Here is a 16,494-nt window from a genome sequence, read left to right as displayed (position 1 = left end):
ATTAAGTGCCTCGATTTCTACTTGATGCCATTTGTAACATTTTCGCTACAGGTACAAATGAGGGATTTATAATAAGAAATATTGTGTATGCTCAATGTAACAGGAAAATGGCAAGGATCCTTTATCATCCTTCCGCAGGTCAGCCGGGTACCACACCAAGTACACACCTTCACATGATGCTTAATGTTTAAAATAGTAGTGGCAGTATCTTATTTTTACTAGGAAGGAAACTATAGCTCAGAGAGGATAATAAATTCTCCCAAGGCTAAACAACTGGAAAGCAGACGGGTCAACATTAAAATACAGGTTTTACATGAATCCGTTAGTGCCTCTCACATAAGAGAGAGAACACAGAAATTAAATGGAAAGAAAAGGCCACACAAAGAAGAAGAAAAGAAAATTTTCTAAGTTCTCCAGACTCACAGTCTCTTTTCTCCATATTTCTCAGCAGAATAAGTGACTCAGGGTAATGGGATCATCCTAAAACCACAGCTGTTACTTAGAACACCATGTTAAGGAAAGTTAAGGCTAGTGGTGCAATAAACTTAAGCACTAATTAGTTTCATTCCACTAGATATCCATCTACTAAACTTCTAACCTTGTGAACCATTTCACAAACACGTAGACTAGGAAAACGTGTGTCGGGGCTCAGTTTTAATCCATCACCACCATTGCAATACAACTCCAAGTACTAACCTTCCTCGTGGCGTCCGAACACTTTGGTGTATGAAAGATCTTACAAAGAGGCTCAGGGCTCAGCTCTACAAATGGAATGCGCAATGGAATACCTACCCAGAGAAGCTAAGCATGAGGGTTAGTGCATGAGCTCACCGCACAGGATGAGGAGGACTCTCCTCCAGGACATGGGTGAGGACAAGCTACAGCTCACACCACAGCCCCGCACACCCTGGGCTGGGGATATTCAGGGGCACGCTGTGGGGACTGGGGACTGTGGGCTCAGCGTACGGGTCACAGCTGCAAGTCTTGCCTGGTGACGGCATAAAAACACGCTTGGTCTACTCGGTGGAGGTAATCCAGCCCCAATAAAGATTGCACCGGCTGCTCAACGATGTTTGGAGTTCACCACCCAGAGAACTCAAAGAGCTACAATTCAGGGACACCAGGCACAGAGCCCAACAACAGTAGCCTTGAAAAAGACAAGGAAGAAAAAAATGTAGCAGCAACTCCCTGGGCATGTGACTTGAGACTCTTGGCAGGCTGCCCCACAGGGCTGGACAGTCTGTGGGCAGAGAACTCACATCTTTCTCTCAGCTGCCAGAGGCCAAGAAGGCCCAGACAGAGGACTACCAGCTCAGATCTTCCATCAAGCTAATAATCAATGAGCCCCTCCAGAGGAGAACAGTGAATGAATAACCACAACTCTCACCTGCTTTACACAGTCGCGGGACTGATCAGCATCACTCCAACCGGGCTTCATGACGTCCACAACCTGAAACAGTTCTGTAATATATTAATTGGATATCAAATATGCAACTGATGCAAGGCTTGTTCCCCGGTAGGCATAGTGCTAAACAAAGCTCTGTAGCAAAAACAAAGGACAGAGTTCAGCTTAACAAGTCAACCAACATTAATAGGGCGTGAATTGAGACACTGGGCCAAGAACAGGTAACACAAGTATGAATACGATGACTTTGAGGAAACTACAGCGCACTGGGGGGAAAGAAAAAAAGCAAAGAGAATGTCAATATAACATGGTAACTACTGGCACAGTATGTACATGACAGTATATGAAGATCACCAGCCAGAGTTAAATGACCAAAATCAAAGCAGGCAAACGTCGACTCCCACAAGGACCAAAGGGAAGAGTTAAAAAACAACCCTATAAATAATCTAGTCTGGATTTTCAAATGAGGACACAAGTTATAAGGGGAGTATGACTTGCCCAGAGTCATGCAGTCAACTAGAAGCGAAGCCTGGGCTGGAACTCAGGTTTCCACTGCTTTCCACCATAGCAGAACACTGTTCCAAAATCACAGATATGGGACAAGTTCTAAGCTTCTGAAGCTGGGTAACTACAACTTTCAAAAATGCAGATTCTAAACTGACTAATGAACTGTGAATGGGGATGGAAGGAGGGGTGTGAGGGCTGGATGTCCCCAAGGGTGGGAGACCTGGCATCTGCATGTAGTGTGTCAGTAAAACCAGAAAAATTAAAAGCATTTCATTTGTAACTGGCAGCAAACATTCTCCTCAAAACAAGTATTTGCTAAAAAGTTGCTTCAGTGGTGTTACTAGTTCTCTGCTCCTCCCCTACAGCAGAGAGCTATTTTATCACTTGTGCGAAGAATGTGGACATGTGTTGCATGCAAGATTTCTCAGAGACTACTGAAATTAGGCAGAGTACAACATAACTGCATCTACTTCAGACTGAGTTTGCAAGCCCCTTCCCCAACAGAACTTCACTATGGCATCACGAAGTTCAAAGCAATACCCGTATGAACTAACACAAAGCTCTACCCATGTGACTTTGCAAACTGAAATGCAAGCCAGTTGTGATTATATGGTAATGAGACCACTGCTACACTTAAATCCTTCAATGAACATTCACTGATTAACTCTGTCACGTACTATTTTAAGACCTGGTTTTGGGGGGGAGGGGATGACCGGGGTGTCAGGGGGGAGGTTAGGGGACAAAGGATGAGAAGCCAGGCAAAGGAAAACACAAGATAAAAAAGACACAACCCCAGTCTAGTCAGGAAAGCAAATATGCATGCAAATAACTGTAAAACTGTTTGATAAATGTTATAAAACAGTGCTACTCAAGATGTGACCTGTGGACCAATGACGACCTGTGAATTGTTTGCTGTTGGTCCATAAAAACATAGTTAAGTTCAAAACTGAGCATAAACATTTAGAAACCTAGTAATTTTAGGTCTGTTGAATCTAATAATTTTAAAATGAAGTTTCTATTTTCTGTGTCTTCTTTACACCTCATTTTTCTATTTCATTTTTATTACATTTTACAGAAGTATTGGTACACAAAGCAATAAAGTGATATATCAGAAGTACTATATAATACAATACTGTATGAGCACAGACGAAGACAAATGGCGTGTTCAGAGAGGCTCCAGAGAGGATATAACCTTTGAGCTGCAAAGGATACATCAGACATAGTGAGACGTGGAAGGCATCCCAGGCAGAGGAAGAGCATCTGCAAAAGCCTGGGGGTCATAAAAGTAGATGGTATGTTTACAGCACAGACTTTGAGGCAAAGTAATAAACAGTAAAAGTGCAGAAACTTAAGCTACAAAGATTCAAAGAAACTTGTATGACTTTATAGTTTAGGCTTTGGGCTCTACCCAAAACGCAAGAGGGAATCACTGACCATTTTTATAACCAGGAGAAGGATGTGTTTATATTTTCATTAAAGTTATTCTTTCAGAAGTACAGTAGGTAGATTTGAAGGGAGAGAGAACAGGGAGAGATAGAGACCAGTTATGAACATACTGGAAAATAATCTAGGTGGAAAGTGAAGAAACCTGCATATGTCAAGGAAAATAGGCAAGAGAGAATGACTTAGAGAAATGTTTCATGTTTTTATTTTTTATTTTTAAGAAGAGACAATATGGAGTTTTTATTCAGCATAATCCACCTAGAATATGTTGACCTGTTGCAATCAGAACAAACTATTTTCAAGAAAAAAAATCACTTGCCTTATATCACAGATCCTACTCAAATGAATAAATAATTATCAACTATTACACATAAATTTAGATCAGAATTAAAACAGAGAAATCAAGGAATTTAGAGCCACATCCTATTTCTCTGTGGGAAGAGTTGTTTTTAAGCCAAGCCTTCATCTGTTTGTGGGCTACCTAGAGAGATAATGTGGACAACCTAAAACTTATGAAAATTACATAACCTTGAGGTTCATAACTGTCATCCTGGAGCACACCTGTATCATTAGAGAAATTTTTTTAAAGGTATAATATGCATAATATTCCTTACTTATCAATATGGGTCAGAATCTGTAATCAGACAGTTGTTCACTTAGTAAGTGATTATACAAGGGAGAGATCGGTAAGTATAAGAATGAGTGAGTGCGTTACTGAGAGACAGGAGAGATACTGGGATAAAATGGGAAATTCTGGAATGAAAATGTGAAAGTCCAGTAAACACAAGAACAGTGGGGTGTGTTGCTGAGAAACAGGGGAGGTATCTGGGGTGAAATGTGAAATTCTAGAATGATATTGGGCTTAAATAATCTAAATAGATTCACATGTATCAGTGGAGAAGAAGTATGGATAAAGAGTTGTAGCCAACACATTTATTTTGCACATTCTATGAACAGAGCAGTATTGCAGATACTATGGGAGCTACAAAGGGGAATAAGAGGAGGTACCTCACTGTTAGTCCCAGGACAATTCTAGGGTCTCCTGAGACTCCCCAGAAGTTAGTTCTGGACCACAGAAGGTCTGAGGTGCTTAACATAGTAAGTAACAAACCAAGATTCACTTTCAATCAAGAGAATTCTATGGGTTCAAGGAATCTCTAAAGAGTATGGTGTGTGTGTGTGTGTGTGTGTGTGTGGTGGTAGGTGGGGAGGGAGGGTCCCTTGGCTGGAAGAAATTCGTATTTCCTGAAATGTCCCCAGGGCAAGTTTGAGTCCCTGAAATGAAAACTGTTGAGCCAGCCAGCTCCTCTGGAAGCACCCACTCTTCAGGGAAAATGCAGCCCTCCCACACACAGTATAAACTCCACTGAGATCCAGAGCTAGGCTTCTTCTTAGAATAGAGGTCACAGGCCTAGTGAGTCCCTGAAACTCAGTGACTCCTGAGAGAAAGCAACAGGAGTGGGGAATGTAGAGCAAGCATATACCATTTTCATGAAATATTTTGAAAAAAAAATAAGCCTGTTGTTAGATGTAGTCAAAAACAATTCAAATATTATTCTATCATGGATATTTATACCCCCAATGGCCATAACTAACACACACAGGGAACACTACTTATCATAATACTACTGTTGTGAAACAGGCTCAAGAGCCATGATATGGTGGTCTGATGGTGTTTGACCAGGCTCTCATAATAAGTGCCTGCTATGTCTCAGGGCACATGATTTTACCAAAGTATATAATAGGCTTAGTTTTATAACAACTTTGACTGCCTTCTAGTCATGAACTGGAACAAATAACCACTATTGTATCTCTACGGCTCTATCTATATAAATGAAATTCAGCAATTAACCTGTAAACTTAATCTAATTATTCAACAAGTATACAAGATTAAATATTAAAAAGTTTAATTTACCTAAAGAGTAATGAGCTTTGAATCTAACATCATCAACAGCCATTTCATTTTATTTTATAAAAACATATCGCCTATGTCTGTGTAAACTGACATTGGATCAAAGATAAATGTTCATGTATATGAGAAGAGAACAAAAAACTTTCTCTTAAGAGCATTAATTGCCATTCCGTTCTTAGAAAAAGAACAAATTCTCAATCAGCGCCTATCATCTGCAAGACACTATTGGGAATCAACGGAAAACAAAAAGATCTAATTATCCACAAGGTCTGGAAAAGATCAAGAACAGAATCCCTTAATACCGACAGTGTATGGAGGTAAGCAGAGGAGAAGCTCTCCATTCAAAGTCCCCAGGATCCTCAGCAAGGCCCGTATAATGCACCAGCACGGAAAGTGATGAATAAGCTTCATTGAGAATAGTGGCCACGTCATGGCTGGCTGAACATTCAGTCCACAAACAGAAGGCTTCTTGTATTTGCTCGAATCAACCACAGGAAAGTTTTAGCAAAAAGACTGTTATATTCAAATGGAAATCAGTACTTTCCAGTAAGAATGGACAATTAGCAATTTCTTAAACTGGCACTAAGAGGAAGAGCAGGGAATTGTACCAGAATCATCACAAACAACCCATATTCCAAAATGTCAAATAAAAAATAAGGACTACCAGGGTTATTCACACGTTGAAAAATTTCACATAGCAGACCTGGGTCTGGATGTTATGCATCTCCCAGTGGTCAACCTACACTGGGAGATTTCACCCAAATACTCCCCTTTTGTAAATCTCTTATTACATACATACAAGTGTAAACCACAATCTAAGATTCCAGCACATAGTTAATTTAGATGGTATTCCTCAAACATTTAGTAAAAGAGCGCAAAGCCTGTTTATACACTATTTGGATCTACATTTAAAAAGCTTTTATTCACCAGATTAACAGATTCTAGCAAATACCTCTTCCAGACTGGCAAGACAAACAGTCACCATCCTCACTCCCACCTCCAAGCACTCATGCAATTTTGGCCTATCTGATTTATGCACCTGGCTTTGTGAAACTGATCCTGGGGCTGTAACAAGTCACAGATAAATTACAAGGATCCCATAGCCACTTTCGGATTGAAGAAAAAAGTTCAATGGAAAAAGAGAAGTTGAAGAAATTGCACCAGAGTTAAGCAATGATTTCTTAGATATGTACTAAAAGCACAAGCAAAAAAGGGAAGACTTGATAACTAAACTTGATCAAAATTTTAAATGTTTGTGCTTCAAATGACACCACCAATAAAGTGAAAAGGCAACCAACAGAAGGAGAGAAAATATTTATAAATCATATGTCTGATAAGGGACTTGCATCCAGCATCTACAAAGAAATCTTAAAATTTAATAATAAAAAGACAAAAAAACCCAATTAAAGAATGACAAAGGGTTCGAATGACACATTTCTCCAAAGAAAACATACAAATGGCCAATAAGCACATGAAAATATGCTTAGCATTATTAGTTATTAGGAAAATGAGAAACCACTTCAAACCCACTAGAATGGCTACAATAAAAAGACAGTAACAAGTGTTGGTGAGGAGGTGGAGAAGCTGAAACCCTCACACACTGCTGGGGAGAACGTAAAATGGTGCAACCACTTTGGAAAATAGCTTGGCAGTTAAACAGAGAGGTGCCACAAGGTCCAGCAATTTTTACTTCTGGGTATATATGCAAGAAAAATGAAAACACATGTCCACACAAAACCTGTACATAAATGTTCAGAGCAGTATTTATGAAAGCCAAAAAGTAGAAACAATCCAAATGTCCACCAAATGATGAATGGATAAATAGAAATTGTACACCCACACATATAACATTATTCAGCATTAAACAAAAGGAATGAAGTACTGATACATGCTAAAACATGAATGAACCTCAAAAACACTATGCTAAGTGAAAGAAGCTAGTCATAAAAGACCATATAGGCAACTCTACAGAGGCAGAAAATAGTCTACAGGTTGCCCAAGTACTAGGAGGGGGTGGGAGAGAGCGGAGAGTGACCATTAATGCACACAAGCTTTCTTTCTGGAGGGCTGAAAATGTTCTAAAATTACATTATGGTGATGGATGCACAAATCTGCATACTGAAAACTGCTGTATAGATGGGTGGATTTTATGGTATGTAAATTATATCTCCATAAAGCTTTTTTTAAATTGTGCCAAACCGCAAATCTTTATGCGCTCGTAAAAGCCATCCTGCAAGCTACTTGATATCAGATGGGGCCAGGCATATTTGAAGTAGAACAATTATTCTCATATCAACATGCATTCATATCCCAAGCATTGGTCTAGAATTGGACTGGTTCTGGGGGCACCAAAGGACGCAATATTTATATTCCAAACACCTTGAATCTCTAAGAATTAACAAAACCTAGCAGCACTTGCTGCCAATTTTGGCTCCATTTACTTCAACACTGACTGAAGTCCACCATAGGCCAGGTTTACAACACACAGACAAAAGATACAGTGGGCCCAACGCCCAAGGAGTTCATAGCCTCTTAAGTCTAAGACAGACATGTAAGCACATGATTCAAGTTCAGTGCTCTGTGTGCAAACTAGTATAAGTATGGGGGCAGAGAAATGGTACAGAGAAGGAAGCAATTAACTTTGTCTAGAGATGACCCACAAATGTCTCATAGGAATGACAACATCTGAGCAGGGCTTCAAAGGACTGGTAAAAGGGAATGGTGTGGGAAAGGGGATGGAGGAAGGGAAGCAAACCAGAATCAAGGCAAAGAGGCTTGGGGGACTGAAAGAGACTGGGGAACAAATAAGGGTGAGACTAGAATGTTAGAAGGTGAGTTGGGGAAATTAAGCCAGATCACGAAAGATCTTTTGGATATGCTACAAATTTTAAACCTTACCCTAAAGGTAATAGTGAGGCATTGAAAGGTTTTAAGCAGTGAATGAAACGATCAGATTCATTTTAGAAATATCATCCACGTAACAGTTTGTAGGATGAAGATTCACTAGGGAAAGAGGTTTTCCAGTTTTTATTGACCTATGTTATTTTGAATGCGTCTTCAAATGAAATTTTACACAGAAACCCAAGATGTTAAAAAAGCAAAGCTCTTCTGGTTGAAACAGTGGTGGAAGGGCCTGAACAATGTCCCTCTACCCCCCACCACAGAACAGCCCTTTGTGCTCTGGCAGAAGAAGGTGTGGAAAACTTTGCACTAAAGAGAGGATAACAGGAGATGGAGATTATTAGGAAGCTAGCGCAATAGTCCAGGGGAAAATGACCAATGCTTAAAATAATCATTAATGATGGAGAAAGGGGAGAAAAGAGTCCAGAAAACTCTAAAGAAGTACAGAATTGACAAGAGTTCATGACTTACTGAATGTAGAGAGTGAGGAAAAAGAATCATGGATAACTTCTGGGCTTCTAGGCTGCATGAAGAGAATTAATGTCATTGATAAGAGGAAATGTACAAGAGAGAGTTGACTCTCCTAAAGATACTTCAAGTCTAATAATTCTCAAAATTGAACTCTTGCTCCTCCTCCCCAACCTGTTTTCCAGTGTAGGGTTTCATATCCCAGTATACGGCACCAGGATGATGCTAGTGTTGGAGCCAGAAACCTGGGAATCACCTTTGACACTGGCTCTCCAGAGCACCCCTCCACCATTCAGTCCACCACCAAGTGCCAATTCCAAAATTTGGTTCATCTATCCACCACTTCTATCGCCACTGCTGCCACTCTGGTTCATGCCACCATCATCTCACTCCTTGATTTCTCCAATGGCCTCAATCACTCTCCTCACCACTCTCCTCGACTCACTCCAATCCAGTCTACAAACAAGGATAACCTTTTTTTAAAAATCTTTATTGGGGTATAATTGCTTTACAATGTTGTGTTAGTTTCTGTTGTACAATAAAGTGAATCAGCTATAAGTATACATATATCCTCATATCCCTCCCACCCTCCCTATCCCACCCCTCTAGATCATCACAAAGCACCGAGCTGATCTCCCTGTGCTATGCAGCAGCTTCCCACTAGCCATCCATTTTACATTTGGTAGTGTATATATGTCAGTGCTACTCTCTCACTTCGTCCCAGCTTCCTCTCCCCCGCTGTGTCCTCCAGTCCGTTCTCTACGTCTGCATCTTTATTCCTGCCCTGCCACTAGGTTCGTCAGTACCATTCTTTTAGATTCCATATATGTGCATTAGCATCCGGTATTTGTTTTCCTCTTTCTGACTTACTTCTCTCTGTATGACAGACTCTAGGTCCATTCACCATATTACAAATAACTTAATTTTGTTCCTTCTTATGGCTGAGTAATATTCCATTGTATATATGTGCCACATCTTCTTTATCCACTCATCCGTCAATGGACATTTAGGTTGCTTCCATGTCCTGGCAATTGTAAACAGTGCTGCAATGAACATTGTGGTACATGTATCTTTTTGAATTATGGCTTTCCCAGGGTATATGCCCAGTAGTGGGATTGCTGGGTCATATGGCAGTTCTACTTTTAGTTTTTTAAGGTGTTAAAAAAACTGTTTTTTGAAGTTTAAGCCTTCCGTGAATTCCCATTGCACTTAATGTCTAAGACAGAGAACATGTCTGGTTTTATTCATCTTGGGATACTCAGTGCCTAGTACATTGAAAGAATGAAAGAGAGAGGATCAGGTCTGGGACAAGACGATGAACTCAGTTACAGGCCGGCTGGGTTTGAGGTGCCTATGGTATATCTAAGTAGAGTTACCCTACTGGCAACTGGCAGTATGGGCCTGGATCCCAATGACATTTGGCTTCACTATTTCAGAACTAACAGAAGTAGAGTTATCTATGGCAAACAGGACTAAGACTATTTTAGATAATCATGAACTAAGTTAATAAAGCTTGAAGCAAGCTCAGCTTCTTAGAAGAGATTAAAGTGTCTCTCTAATCTGAAATTCTGCAGCTCTAGGTCAGGTCTAGGTTAGCATTTCAAGGACAAGAGAAACCACTGAGATAGCACTAGATTTGTGGTGGGATCTTTACAAGGAGTGATTTGGTAGCAAAGCCTATGATTTGGGCACTTCCTTCAAACTGCTTTTGCAATACCTCTGTTATCTTATCTGATGTCCTCACCAATTTCCAAATGCCTTCTCTATTAGTTAATCATAAATCATTCCTGACTCTCAGACAGTACATCTGGGGCCGTGCTTGGAAGTCCGTATCCTGACCACTACACCAGGCAATTTCTCAGTCTGGGCATGTGACTAAGTTAACAGTTCAGGCGACAGATACAAAAGTTATCTCCCTTCCTCTCTCCCACTGACGCTAGAGAGCTGCCTTAGAATGTGCTGGTACGAGGATTTTTAGACAATAATAATTAAATTATGACTTACAGTGGGTTTCCTAGAGTACTGTGCAAAGCATTTAATATAAAATACTGTACATGACAAATAAACATGAAGAGCTTACAGAGAGTTTCTTTAAGTAATGATTACTTTTCCAAAGGCAGACGTAGGGGACACTGATTACAACCTCCTAATTCTTTTTCCTCCTTAACTTTCCTCAGTATCAGTGTTTCTTCACTACTGAATACAAACCCTTCAAGTTCAATAAGATGGTATTCAATTTTTAAGTCAATAATAAAATAATTATTCAAATATTTTAACTTTTAAAACAGAACTGTTGAGAACCTCTCTCTACGTATCCAGGGAGCATGTATGACTATAGTGTAAGAGGGGTCGGCTTCTGACCTAGTCAGTTGGTTAACTATTCAGGTGACCACAGGAAACAGCCTGGTGACTTTGACAGTACTAAGGTTTTAAACTGATTTATATTTAGTCATATATCATTTATTTGATGTCTAGAAAGAACCACTGGCTAAATACAGAAAACGTAAGAATTATTGAACTATAAGTCAATAAAAAAACACAAACGTTAAATCCTGCAACTTCAACTCAAGATGACATTTACCAGCTGCGTATATCGCATTATCTGGTCAAATTTCTTATCCCTTGCAAAATGTCTCCAGTACTTCCCAATCCAATGGAAAAAAAAGGAAAGATACAGAAAATATCACATCAAAAGTGGCTTTTCATCTACGGGGAATAAAGACTGCCCCCACAATGTGCTATTTGCCAAAAGAGTACTTACAAATAGCACCTTGAAATATTTTGTCTATTACTGTATTCAAAAAGAAAACCTCAAAAACAGTTTTTAAAAAATAAGACAAAATACCAGACAGGATAACAAAGTAAGGTTTTTATTTCTTTTCAATGCCTCAACACAACCTTAAATTTCAATCTGCACTTTCTATATTCATGTCCAAAAGCCTGTTACCTTAAAATTTGACAAGTGGTGCTTTCTTTGATGTGATTAATTTAAAGTAAATTCAGCAATCCTGTTACACATGCAAAATAATGTATATACAATATAAGTTTATTCATCTTAGCGTTGCTTACAAAAGTAAAAGTTTGGAAACCACCTAAGTATTCATCAACAGGGAAGACAAGTTATGGTACACCGATACAATGAAATGTTGTGCAGATATTAAAAAAATAATAAGGAAGCATACAGGTACAGTGTGCTACTATTTGTGTAGGAAAAAGGGGAGGGTTATACATGTATTTGAATATGCTTAAAATAACTCTAAAATGATATTTCTTAACAACAACAAAAGAAACTAACATTGGTTGCCTGGTGGATGAGACATATTGGAGGAATGTGGTTAAGGGAAACTTTTCAATGAAGTATTCTTTTATATATTTTTTGAAGTTTGAGCCATGTGAATGTATAACCTTTTTCCAAGATAGAAATGTTTAAAATAGATGACATTTTCAAAAAGTAAACCATGTCTAAGATTATTTTAAAAGAAATGAACACTTTCAAAAACATTGTATTCAATAACTAGGTTATATATAACCACAATGATAAAACCATTTTGTAAAAAAGGAACTATCACAATTATGTCTGTAATCTTAAAACTGCTCAATACACACCCGCTTGAATCACATGGAACACAGCAATCTTAGAGTTAATTTCATCCCAAATCCTTTCTGTATTCCATCAATGGTTGAAATAGTACCTACAATGGGTTCCTTCATTTCATTACAATGGGTTTCCTTCAGGGCTACAAGGAAACGGCAGTAAAAACATGAGTTTCTTGAAAAATCCTCATAAGAAATGATTGAGCAAAAAAGTTTTGAAAATATTTGATTTTTCTAATCACACTGCACATTACTTGTTAAGTAAAAAAAGTCAAAATGTCTCTTCATTTATAATGCTAAATTAAAGCATATATTATATATAAACTTTATAGCAATAGTACTTAATAACAGAATGTCCATTTAAGGTCACTTTTATTTTAACCACATTAGCTAGCATTGCCCCCAAAATGACAGAATGCTTTGTAAAAATTAATTCATAAGGAGGTTCTTGAGAAACAGGGTCTCAGGTAAAAAAAACGGTGAGAACAAAGCAAGCTGCCTAAATAGTGACCAACTGACACCCAGAGTTGTTGGGGAACAAAAATCACAAATCTAAAAATATAAAACAAAATGAACAAAAAAGGTTGGCGTTTTGATTCACCATCCAACTTCCAACAGATATTCCCATTAATCATCTCTCACTGAGTTCATAGCAGACAGACTTTAACAGGTCTTCCAAAGATGCATCTTTCTTAACTCCTTTTCCCATCCTACCCTTCCAACTCCTGGCAAACACCTCACTTTTCATCTTTTCTAGAAGAAATTCAAGCAATTCTCTCTACCACACTGTAGTGTCCATCTTTTTACCTATCCTTTTGCCCTTCTCTTCTATCCCACAGGAGGTAGGGTAACTCCTTCCTTTACTTAATTAAAGCATCCCTCAACCTCCACCAGGATCTTGTTTGTTTCATCACCCAACCACTTCATATTTCAGGTGCTCCCTTTTCTTTGGCTGCTTCCTTTGTGCCTTCAAAAAAGCAAAAAATTTTGTTATTTTGAAAAATTTCTTTTGACCCTGCTCTCTCGTCTAACTGTTGTCAAATTTCTCTCCTCCTTCTAGTCAAGCTGCCCAAATATAATCCACATCCGTTACCTCCTCCATTTTCCTTCAGGATGCTTCCGTTTCAAATCCTCTACTAAAATAGCCTTATCAAAGTTCCCTAATGTCCTCCTAATCACTGAGTCAAAACTGAAAGAGACCTTTAAGCTTATCTGCTCCATTTATCTCATTATATGGATAAGGAAGTTGACACTCATGAGGGATTAATTTGACCAACATTATACAGTGAATCACTGTGGGCAGGAATCTTGACAGCCTTCCATCCAGAAGAATACACATTTCTTGATTAAAAAAAAAAAAAGAGATAACTAACTAAAGCAAGATGACCCCTACTCAAGATTATTTCAGGTATCTCCACAAAAGAAAAAGGAAGAGCCACATTTATAACCTGAAATGAAGGTCAATACAAATATAGCAACAGATAGTCCAAAGCTCATTTCAGTTGGCTTTGGAATGTGTCCTTGAACCTTATCAATTCCTAAACATCTAAACCAAATAATAAAGTTCCACTGTGAAATCTTTTCAGGAAAGTCAACTTTCCTCCTCATTTTCTCTATTCCTCCCTCCGCCATGCACTTGTCTGCAATACACAGTCTAAATCTGAGTGTTGAAAGATTCTGCCTAGAAACTGAAGTCAGAGAAGTAGAAAGAGAAACAGGGGAATAAGAAGCAAGGAGTTTCTAGGAGGAGGAAGCAGTCAGCAGTGCTGAATGCTAAGTGTGCACATCTTCCCCTACAGACCTCTTTCAGATATTGTTGGTCATTTTAAGTAAGTCCCTGGAGTTTTCCTGAATTAGAGCTTAGCTTCTTTTACAAATAAACATGCCCATGAGCATGAAGAGCGTACGTTCCTTAACCTACTTGTAATCTACTTGTGCTCAGTCTCTCAGACTGTAAATTCTAAAGACTAAGCTGTATAGTGTTAGGCTAAGATATTTGAAATTCTGCTACCAAAGCTTTCTCTCCATCCAACACCGTCTTCCATAGCACACTCCTCGAGACATCTATAATACTACCAAAATAATAACCATCATAGTAACAATAATAACTTAGGACTTTAACAGAGAACTGATAGGAATTAACAGATAAAAAGATTATTTTGTTTACACTCAGCCTCTGCAGGTACTTCTATTCCCACATAATTGGGAGTTCATGGACTTTCTTGCTTCACTCTCTACTGTTTTGTCACACTATTTTCAGCTACCCTACAAACTGAGGAAGGGAAGGATCTATAAAATACTTAACGTCTACCTTAAAACATACAATGCCCAAATTTCAAATGAAACAGACAATTTAAAAAGCAAGGTAATGTTTTATTGGCTAGGAAACAAAAGATACTATTTTGATATGATTTTGAATATTAATCTAATAATTTAATTAGCACAATGAGGGGAGGAGGGAGAATAGGAATGAGCAAACAAGGGGAAAGACAAAAATGGAGGAATGAGGGATGAAGGGAAAGTAGAGGAAGTTAGGAAGAGAAGAGTCATCCCAGAGGCTGCCCTCTGGGGCTCTGTGTGTTGTCAGCTAGTTTTCCCTCTCAGACTCCTGTTTCAGAGCCAGCTGGACTTAGAGTCAGGTGACAACCCTGCACAGAGTGTACCAAGAATAGGGCTTCCTCTGGCAAAGCAGTATGCATGAGGTCACAGAGATTCAACCGGGATTCCCAGCAGCCTTGTTTAAAAAGAATAAAGATAATGAACACAACAACAAAGGGAAAGGCAAGAAAGATGGGAGCAATTCCTACATTAGCAAACACCAAGATGCTTCTCTTAATACCTCAATACTCAAGAACAGTAGCAAAGAATAGGCCATCTGGTCACCTTAAGTAAATATAATTTTGAACTCAAGGAACGATACTAGTTAAAAATTAACTAAGGGGCTTCCCTGGTGGTGCAGTGATTAAGAATCCGCCTGCCAACGCAGGGGACACGGGTTTGAGCCCTAGTCCAGGAAGATCCCACATGCCGCGGAGCAACTAAGCCCGTGCACCACAACTACTGAGCCTGCGCTCTAGAGCCCGCAAGCCACAACTACTGAGCCCGTGTGCCGCAACTACTGAAGCCTGCGTGCCTAGAGCCCATGCTCCGCAACAAGAGAAGCCACCACAATGAGAAGCCTGTGCACCGCAACAAAGAGTAGGCCCCGCTCGCCACAACTAGAGAAAGCCTGTGTGCAGCAAGAAAGACCCAACGCAGCCAAAAACAAATGAATAAATAAATGTGAACATCTACTCTCACCTCACCTTGAATTACAAAAATTAATTCCAAACGGATCATAGACACTTATGTAAAAGCTAAAACTATAAATCTCACTGATGAAAACATAGGAGAAAATATCTGCAACTTTTGGTAGACATTTCTTATGACACAAAAAGCACAAAACATAAAAGAAAAAAATTATAGTGGACTTTTCAAAATTAAAACCTTTTGCTCTTCAAAAGACACCACTAATAAAGTAAAAAGGCAACCCACAAAAAGGCAGAAAATATTTACAATACATATATTTGATGAAAAATGGTATCCAGAATATACAAATAACTCCTACAACTCAATAAGACAAACAACCCATTTTTTAAAAATTGGCAATAGAGTCTGAACAAACACTTCCCTAAAAAAGTGATACAAATGGCCATTAAGCAAGTGAAGAGATGCTCAACATCACTAGTCGTCACGGAAATACAGACTAAAACCACAAGAAACCACTACACATCCATTAGAATGGCCAGAATTTTAAAAGATTGACCACACCACGTCTTGGCAATGATGTGAAACAACTGAAACTCTTACACACTGGTAGTGGGGTTAAAAAAAAAAAAATGAGGCAACTGCTTTGGAAAACAGTTCGGCAGTTTCCTTAGAAAGTTAAACATCAACCATTCCACGTAAAATTATTTACCCCAAAAGACTGAAAACGTGTTCACACAAAGACGCATACAAGAGTAGTCCCCAAACTGGAAATAACTCAAATTTTCCTCAATAGGAGAATGGAAAAACAAGTTGCAGTATATCCATGCAAAAGGGTTCCATTCAACAATAAAAAAGCAACAAATCAATGCATGCAACAACATGGCAAAATCATCATGCTGAGTGAAAGGATCTAGACACAAAAGGGTACATACTGTTTGATTCCATTTACAAAAATTCCATAAAATGCAAACCTACACACAGTAGCAGCAAGAAGATCAGTGGTTTCCTGAGGCTA

General features: G+C 38.9%; 1 protein-coding gene across 3 annotated transcripts in view; it reads right to left on the bottom strand.

Moving 5' to 3' along the window:
* IGSF11 (immunoglobulin superfamily member 11) overlaps positions 1 to 16,494 on the bottom strand; it is a 146,032-nt gene that overhangs the window by 104,142 nt on the left and 25,396 nt on the right. The window contains exon 2 of one of the 3 annotated variants that reach the window (XM_028166451.2): positions 1,388 to 1,450. The exons of the other annotated variants lie outside the window; for them this stretch is intronic. The gene's annotated coding sequence lies outside the window, so the exon portion shown is untranslated. The remainder of the gene's footprint in view (positions 1 to 1,387; positions 1,451 to 16,494) is intronic. 3 annotated transcript variants of the gene reach the window in all.

This window comes from Balaenoptera acutorostrata, chromosome 4 (assembly GCF_949987535.1).
Source record: "Balaenoptera acutorostrata chromosome 4, mBalAcu1.1, whole genome shotgun sequence".
NCBI classification, from domain to species: Eukaryota; Metazoa; Chordata; class Mammalia; order Artiodactyla; family Balaenopteridae; genus Balaenoptera; species Balaenoptera acutorostrata.
This window is presented reverse-complemented; position numbering and strand designations above follow the sequence as displayed.